We start from the raw sequence: 10,178 nt of genomic DNA on the forward strand, positions 1-10,178 counted from the left end.
TCAAGTATAGTTGCACTTTAATTGCCTCCTCTCTAAGGGGGAGAGTACATTCAGCTCCTTCATGTTCTGTATTATTTTAGCTGCCCTGCTCTGTGCACTCTTTCCGATTCTACATCATTTTTGTGAACTGTTGCCGAAACTAAACGTCTTTTATGGATGAGGCCTTACTTATGCTTTGTGGAGGGGGAAAGACTCTCGTGTCTTTGACTGTTACTCAAGAAATGATCTTGCTTACTGTAGAAGCTGCTGATTGGCATTGCATCTATAACCTGCCATCAACTATACAGTCTATGGCAGTGGCCCCCAAGCTGCGGACTTTGCCAGCCTTTAACTGATCCTTGGGGAAAGATTCTTCCCTCTGACACCAGTAATGTGCACTATTCCTCCCACTGACACCAGTAATGGGCACTAGTCCTCTCACTGACACTAATGATGATGCACTATTCCTCCCACTGACACCAGTGATGGAGCACTATTCCTTCCACTGACATCAGTGATGGGACACTATTCCTCCCACTGACACCAATGATGAGGCACTGTTCCTCCCACTGACACCAGTAATGGGCACTAGTCCTCTCACTGACACTAATGATGATGCACTATTCCTCCCACTGACGCCAGTGATGAGGCACTATTCCACCCACTGACACGACACCAATGATGAGGCACTGTTCCTCCCACTGACACCAGTAATGGGCACTAGTCCTCTCACTGACACTAATGATGATGCACTATTCCTCCCACTGACGCCAGTGATGAGGCACTATTCCACCCACTGACACGACACCAATGATGAGGCACTGTTCCTCCCACTGACACCAGTAATGGGCACTAGTCCTCTCACTGACACTAATGATGATGCACTATTCCTCCCACTGACGCCAGTGATGAGGCACTATTCCACCCACTGACACGACACCAATGATGAGGCACTGTTCCTCCCACTGACACCAGTAATGGGCACTAGTCCTCTCACTGACACTAATGATGATGCACTATTCCTCCCACTGACGCCAGTGATGAGGCACTATTCCACCCACTGACACGACACCAATGATGAGGCACTGTTCCTCCCACTGACACCAGTAATGGGCACTAGTCCTCTCACTGACACTAATGATGATGCACTATTCCTCCCACTGACGCCAGTGATGAGGCACTATTCCACCCACTGACACGACACCAATGATGAGGCACTGTTCCTCCCACTGACACCAGTAATGGGCACTAGTCCTCTCACTGACACTAATGATGATGCACTATTCCTCCCACTGACGCCAGTGATGAGGCACTATTCCACCCACTGACACGACACCAATGATGAGGCACTGTTCCTCCCACTGACACCAGTAATGGGCACTAGTCCTCTCACTGACACTAATGATGATGCACTATTCCTCCCACTGACGCCAGTGATGAGGCACTATTCCACCCACTGACACGACACCAATGATGAGGCACTGTTCCTCCCACTGACACCAGTAATGGGCACTAGTCCTCTCACTGACACTAATGATGATGCACTATTCCTCCCACTGACGCCAGTGATGAGGCACTATTCCACCCACTGACACGACACCAATGATGAGGCACTGTTCCTCCCACTGACACCAGTAATGGGCACTAGTCCTCTCACTGACACTAATGATGATGCACTATTCCTCCCACTGACGCCAGTGATGAGGCACTATTCCACCCACTGACACGACACCAATGATGAGGCACTGTTCCTCCCACTGACACCAGTAATGGGCACTAGTCCTCTCACTGACACTAATGATGATGCACTATTCCTCCCACTGACGCCAGTGATGAGGCACTATTCCACCCACTGACACGACACCAATGATGAGGCACTGTTCCTCCCACTGACACCAGTAATGGGCACTAGTCCTCTCACTGACACTAATGATGATGCACTATTCCTCCCACTGACGCCAGTGATGAGGCACTATTCCACCCACTGACACGACACCAATGATGAGGCACTGTTCCTCCCACTGACACCAGTAATGGGCACTAGTCCTCTCACTGACACTAATGATGATGCACTATTCCTCCCACTGACGCCAGTGATGAGGCACTATTCCACCCACTGACACGACACCAATGATGAGGCACTGTTCCTCCCACTGACACCAGTAATGGGCACTAGTCCTCTCACTGACACTAATGATGATGCACTATTCCTCCCACTGACGCCAGTGATGAGGCACTATTCCACCCACTGACACGACACCAATGATGAGGCACTGTTCCTCCCACTGACACCAGTAATGGGCACTAGTCCTCTCACTGACACTAATGATGATGCACTATTCCTCCCACTGACGCCAGTGATGAGGCACTATTCCACCCACTGACACGACACCAATGATGAGGCACTGTTCCTCCCACTGACACCAGTAATGGGCACTAGTCCTCTCACTGACACTAATGATGATGCACTATTCCTCCCACTGACACCAATGATGGGGCACTATTCCTCCCACTGACACCAATCACGGGGCACTATTCCTCCCACTGACACCAATCACGGGGGACTATTCCTTCCACTGACATCAACAATGGAACACAATTTTTAACTCTGACACAAACAATGGGGCACTATTCCTCCCCCCACTTTCCACAGGTGGGCCAGTCCATCACATTATTTCACGGTCATTATATGCCATGAAGCAAACGATGGATCTCACTGATGGATGTTACACATTCCGCTCACTGGTCATTCCTCAAAGGCACAACAATTGCTTATATATTTAATCATAGCCTCACTGGCTGAGTCTCCCCAGGAACTCGCTATACGTTCTACGCTTCATACAACTTACATCAAAAGGTGGGAGGCAGGCAGAGGCTGACTTACAGGAAAACACAAACAAAGTGTATTCATACTTCAAAGAGAACCTGTCAGGGTACAAATATGGGTGCTGCTACTGCTACCTTAGTTTTTAAGGAAACCCACCCTGCAAAACGCTGCATATATTATCTGCCATGGCTGACCTCTCCTACTGGACATCCTACATACCTGTCTGTTATGCTGATCCAAATTGCTCACACTGATACCAATGATTGGGCACTATTCCTCCGACTGATACCAGTGATGGGGCGCTATTCCTCCAACTGATACCAGTGATAGGGCACTATTCATCCCACTGACACCAATGATGGGGCACTATTCATCCCACTGATACTAATGATGGGGAACTATTCCTTCCACCGATACCAATGATGGGGAACTATTCATTCCACTGATACTAATGATGGGGCACTATTCCTCCCACTAACACCAATGATGGGGCACTATTCCACCCACTGACACCAGTGATGAGGCACTACTATTCCCACTGACACCGACAATGGTTCCACATTGGCTTGTATCACTCAGATGCCACTTTTAATGTGCAAAAATGTTATTCCAATACATCTGAGCTGGAATCGTAATGGTAAAAACTACAGAAATCTTGTTAAAAGCGATTGTATTTATAATCAGATTAATTTTAACTCCATCTCATGGCCAGCTTATGATTCATACGTCCTTCTCATGTATCACTGGCCCCTCCCTTTAGATTGTAAGCCCTCAGGGGCAGGGCCCTCCTTACCATCTTGTCTTGTGTTGTGATTGTAACGTCTTCCTTATATTGTAAAGCGCTGCGCAAACTGTTGGCGCTATATCAATCCTGTATAATAATAATGATAAAAGATTCCTGTAGAGATGTCATCCTGCCTTCTCCCTGTACGGCAGCCTTTCTCAACCAAGGTTCTGTGGAACACTTGGGTTCCTTCAAAAGTTGCTACGGGGGCCTTCAGCAATGAACTATTTCTGCCTCTTAGATAAGCAGCCACAGACACCAATCAGGCATCTTTAAGGGGAGCATTCTTCTCACTGAGCGCCAAAGTTAGGAGCATCCTTCCAACTGACCACCAGTTCATGGAGCATTCTTCCCACTGACCCCCAGTATAAGGAGCATTCTTCCCACTTACGCCAATGTAAGGAGCATTTTTCCCTTTGACTACCCATGTAAGGAGCATTTTTCCCTTTGACCACCCATGTAAGGAGCATTTTTCCCTTTGACCACCCATGTAAGAAGCATTTTTCCCTTTGACCACCCATGTAAGGTGCATTTTTATCACTGACCATCAATGTAAGGAGCATTTTTTCTCATTGACCATCAATGTAAGGAGCATTCGTCACACTGACCATCAATGTAAGGGAATATCTCCCCACTAATCACCAATATAAGAAGCATTCTTCCCACTGACCACCAGTAAAAGGGCGCCCTTCTGCCATGACCTTTAATGTAAGGGGTCACTTTCCAACTCGCCCCCAACATGGAGGAGCACCACAGTCTCTTTCCTTTCCGGCAATTACTATAATTTTTCTTTTATTTCATTATTACTGAAAATAAGTTATGTAGATCAGCGCCGGGTGTCAAATACACGCAATACACCCAATTCTTTGTTCTTTTCCTTATCCTCTTTGCTTCCTGTTCACAGCAATGTCTCATGAGCTGTAGACATAGTCATTATTATCTGGGGTTCCCTGAGACCTGAAAGTTATTTGAAGGGTTCCTCCGTGTTAGAAAGGTTGGGAAAGGGCGCCGTATGGAAAGGCAATGGCGCTGTTATCTCGTTATTTCACTGTACGGCGCCACGTATCCCATCATGATTCATTCATGTTCTAGGGCTGTACGGGCGAGTCCATCACATTGATCTCATCGTCAGTACATCCTGTAGACCAGATGATGGACCTCACTGATGGATGTTACACATTCCGCTCACTGGTCCTCCCTCAAAGGCACAGCAATTTCTTATATATTTAATCATAGCCGAATCTCCCGGGAGCTCGCTATACGTTCTGCGCTTCATACAACTTACATCAAAAGGTGGGAGGAAGGCAGAGGCTGACTATCAGGAAAACACAACCGGAGCGTATTTATACTTTAAAGAGAACCTGTCAGGGTACAAATATGGGTGCTGCTTCTGATACTGCTACCTTGGTTTGCAAGGATTATCAGTTGACATCTCTTTCTGGAGATGCTGCATGCCTGTCTGGAATGCTGATACAATTGCTTCAGTTGGAGTCAATTCTTAAATTGTTCTAAAGTCAATTAAAAAGTGTATGCAAATCAAAGATCCAGATATTAGTTACCCCTTACTGAGATCACAGTATTTGCCCTGATGTGCCTTCACCATCTCTCCAGGGCCTTCACCTCCACTCCAGTGCCTTCACCTCCTCTCCAGTATCTACACCTCCTCTCCAGTGCCTTCACCTACTCTCCAGTGCCTTCACCTGCTCTCCAGTATCTTCACCTCCTCTCCAGTGCCTTCACCTCCTCTCCAGTGCCTTCACCTCCACTCCAGTGCCTTCACCTCCTCTCCAGTGCCTTCACCTCCTCTCCAGTGCCTTCACCTCCTCTCCAGTATCTTCCCCTCCTCTCCAGTGCCTTCCCCTCCTCTCCAGTGCCTTCCCCTCCTCTCCAGTGCCTTCACCTCCTCTCCAGTGCCTTCACCTCATCTCCACTATCTTCACCTCCTTTCCACTGTCTTCACCTCTTCTCCAGGGCCTTCACCTACTTTCCAGGGCCTTCACCCCCTCTCCAGTGCCTTCACCAATTTTCCAGTGCCTTCACCTACCCTCCAGTGCCTTCACCTACTCTCCAGTGCCTTCACCTCCTCTCCAGTGCCTTCACCTCCTCTACAGTGCCTCCACCTCCTCTCCAGTGCCTTCACCTCCTCTCCAGTGCCTTAACCTATTTTCCAGTGCCTTCACTTCCTCTCCAGTGCCTTCACCTCCTGTCCAGTGCCTTCACTTCCTCTCCAGTGCCTTCACCATCTCTCCAGTGCCTACACCATCTCTCCAGTGCCTTCACCTCCTCTCCAGTGCCTTCACCTCCTCTCCAGTGCCTTCACATCCTCTCTTTGTTCAGGCATCATCCAGGTTCACCATCTACTTCCTGAACTGAGATGCAGGCTCAGAGATGACACAGTCCTATAAATCCCAATGCATATCTTGGCTGTGTTCACCAATCTCTGACCCTGCTGCAGCCGGTACAAAGCAATGTACATTCTAATCACTGGGGAGTGAAGTGACTCAGGAAATGCTTCTTCCTGCCTGCAGCAGACTGATACCATCATCTCAGCCTAGGCACAGTCACTAGACTGGGGCTTCTTTTTTTAATGATAGAAGGCGGAGCGTTTGTTAATATATTGCTGTATATTGTGACACGTCGGTGATTTATTCACGCACGGTTACTGACGGGTCCACTTTCAGCCACTTTATTCTCCCGAATCACCATCACAAGGGAAATCCTCTTCGATCCAACCCCGTCTCTTGATATCCACGTGCCAGCGTGCCGTTCGCATGTGTGACCCGTGGCTCGGAATATTAACGATCGCTCGTACGGGGTGAATTTATATTCAGGAGAGGTTACAGCCTTCCTCATTAATGTAAACGTATGCGTAAACAAACAGCGGCGTGCCAGAGCCGCCCCGCAAAACCTGTAAAGCTATTTGCGATTAGCGTGTATTCGGGGTAAAAATTGGAATGATACATTCTCAGCATTCAGTGCGAACAGGAAATGGAACTTCCGGCTTGGCAGCCCTACATTAGCATTGTTTAATAGGGGGGTCTCATTCCTGACTGTCCTCTGCATTAGAAGGGGGGGGTGTGTGTGTGTGCTATCAGAGCTGTGACTTGCGTGCGGCTGGCACTGACACCCGGGGGCTATTGGCTGCTTGAGGGCTTTTTAAAGAGGATGCGGCTTCAATCAAAGAAAAATGGGCCGGTATACCAACTATTGGGTTATATAGTGCCAACGTGCAGTAGAGCAGTACAAAATGAAGACAACCTGAGGCTTACAAGAAGCAACAGTGTATCAGTGAGCACAGATTTCAATCAAGGGCTGAATACACACTTGTGTGTTGCGGTGGCTTCACCACAATGCATGTGAACGCACGTTGCGTCACCAATCCGACGCAGCTCTTGGAAAGCGGCAGAAAACAAAATGCTGCGTACCAGTTTTTCATCGCTCTTGTGCATTTAACATGAATAAGCTGCCTTTACGTGACGCACGTTAACAACCAAAGCACAGGAACGACAAAGTGTGAATAGGGCCCTTAAAGTAGATCGAAGCCCAATCACAGATGAAGACTCATTGAAGCTTTAACATTACATTACATACAAAATCCTGGTGATCCTGCCATTAAGGTCCTTCTTCAGGCACTTCCTGTTATGGGGTGACAACAACTGCCTCCCAGTTGTGCTCCTGTGTTGTCTCCCTGTCACATGCATCCCTGCTGGCGACTACAAGTGGCAATGCATTGCACAGGCATGATCCAATGTTGTCACCATCACTAAGCCGGCCCAGAGCAATGATGTGCAGCTAATGCCAAAGCGAGTGCATGCTGCAGGTGATCATCAGGACTAAATCTCAGACGACGTTCGTTCTGTGCGAACAGAGGCAAAACTGAACTCTCTTAGTTATTTTTTTTTATTCAGGTTGAATGTAATGTAATGATATGTAATACCACATTATGGCCACTAGATGGAGCTGAGGAGCATATGAAAGAAGTATATATTTTCTATGCTCCTCAGCTCCATCTAGTGGCCATAATGTGGTATTACATATCATTACATTACATTGCCTCTCTTTGCACAGAACAAACATTCTTACGGTGTATTGATTAGAAATAGACCTATTAGAGTCCTGCTGTTGAAAGGCTGCTGCAGATATGTCTCTTATCAGAATTAAGATGGTGCTGGACACGTCTCTGAGCCCTTCTTGTTTACCTGGAAAATAACAGGCACACAGAAACAGGAAATTACATCACAACCATGTAATTCCACTAGGAAGAATATTATAGTCATCCATAGATAATTTCCACCATTTACACATTTCTATCATGGGGGGATGGGGGGAGAGAGAGTAAGAACATTATATTATAAGAACATTATATTATGCAACCATTAAACTAACACTGCCACCTAGTGGCAGTACTTATATTCACAGTGTATAATATGAGAACGGCTTCTGCACCCATGTCTGCATGAACAGCATGCTAACACCAGCCATATGACTTTGGCAGTCCATATCTGTATACACCACCTCCTGTATAGCTGGCCAGACATGTTATTTCTAGCAATCGCATCTAAGTCTATGAAACGTGGCCCCAAAATGTTAGGTCTTCTCCCATGTAGGCACTACGACTCTGCTCAGCGGCACTTTACGCGGCGCTGAAAGACGTGCACGATTACAAGTCAAGACGCGCTGAGTGACAGGGCTGAGAAGTTGTGAGCAGAAGGAATTTTAATGTTTAGCAAACAGAACATAATGTGCGTCTTGTCACTCTGAGCCGTGTTATCGTGCTTGAGAAGATCACTGTAATTTGATTTATGTTCCCGGTGTGGCGTCGACTGACGGCACGCAGCAAAATGTCTTCCTATGGTGGCCACAGCACAGAGAGGACCTGTCACCTGTCCACTGAACCATAAGTCCATGAACCCATCGCACTCCTGACCGCTAGTTCCATAAGATTCGGTCGGGTGCTACGGTAGTCAACGGCAACCGTTATGTACATAGATAGAAACAGGGACACCGGCACTCCAAATGCAGATCAAATCCGTCTATTTACTGACGTAGATGCAGCGTATCACACTGGTGCAACGTTTCGGGGTCTCGCAGGATCCCCAGACTAATTTGATCTGCATTTGGAGTGCCGGTGTCCCTATTTCTATCTCTGTCCACTGACCCAACTCCATTTCTGTTAAATCCGGCCTCTTCTTCAGTTGTACCGGCTCCTCTCCTGGACTGGAATGGCTTCCTCTGATGCCACTGCACACTGTGAGCTTCTCACAATGTGTATTAGAAGCTGCAGCAAGTCAGATAGAGCCCACCTCATTTCCTGGCTGGAGGATGTCCAGCATCATCTTGCACTTTCCTCCTCAGACTGACGGTCCCTGGACCCTCCCCTTTCATTCATTAGATTTCAGTTCTTTCATTCATGGAAGCTCAGCATCACATGTTGGCATTACCTAGGGAGCCCTGCATGCAAATACAGCCTGCCTAGGAACGCCCTGCGTACATTTTGATATTTGCATCTCTCCATCTGCTGCGTCACTACAGATCACTGAAGAGTAAACCAGCATCACTGACTGCTGTGGCACTACAAGGCCCAGCGTGCTTTGTCAGCAGTGCCATCTGCTGCACATTGCCTCTGCAGCCCTGTCTCCTGTCATAGTTCTTCATGTCCCAGCGTTCTACACCATCGTCGCCATTTGCTGGGACACTGTAAATCCCAGAATGCGTTGTCAGCCTCACCATCTGCCACGGCAATAAAAGGGCCGTCCTGGTCTACTAGTCTTACCATCAGTCCCGGCATGACCCTTCCACCCCGGATGAGGACTGGGAAGGCAATCTCTAGGCAAAGGTTTATTGCCCCCGTGTTCTCATAATGAGGTCTGTGACATTAATGTGTCAGTTATCCTTCAGGGGCCTATTCACACCAAAAGTGATGCGCTAAAGACACGGCGTCCCTTCGTTTAACGTGCGATATCACAAAGCGCAATGTACTGTATGCTAGGTGCGCTGGTGTGTTGCATCGCCTGTCATTCTGAATGACACCCTGTCGCATCTCCCATCAGATATGCATTGCACTGCAACACACAGTACTGCAATAGCATGCGCTGCCGTATGGTAAAAAATGGCAATGCGCGCACTGCGAGACAACACACGTTATTGTGACGCGTTTTATACCCACCTGTGAAATTGAGAGCCCAGGGTACCATATAAATCAGCTTTATTTATCTTACCCCTTGCCTCAAACCTAGGGTTGCCACCTGTCCAGGATTCACCTAGGCAGTCCGGGTTTTGAATGCTGTGTCCAGGTTTAGTGGCAGCAGGAACCCGTACACAAGATGTCAGATAGACAGGGGCAACCAAAATTAAGATCGGGGCTACTGGCCCCCCACTAAAAATAGTCTCAACTGTGATATTTACAATGAAGAAAAGGTGGCAACCCTATTCATCCCCCCCGGCTGCCCCTGCCTTATACGCAATGACATCAGAGCGAGACCGACGCGGTGGCGGATGGGAGGATAGGATTGGTCAAAGGACCAGTTGCCCAGATAGGAAGAAGCCTGCAGGGTAATGTAAGTTAAAATGCTTGTTATTGGCACCCCA

Source organism: Nanorana parkeri, unplaced genomic scaffold, assembly GCF_000935625.1.
Source record: "Nanorana parkeri isolate BGI_ZX_2015 unplaced genomic scaffold, ASM93562v1 scaffold5, whole genome shotgun sequence".
NCBI classification, from domain to species: domain Eukaryota; kingdom Metazoa; phylum Chordata; class Amphibia; order Anura; family Dicroglossidae; genus Nanorana; species Nanorana parkeri.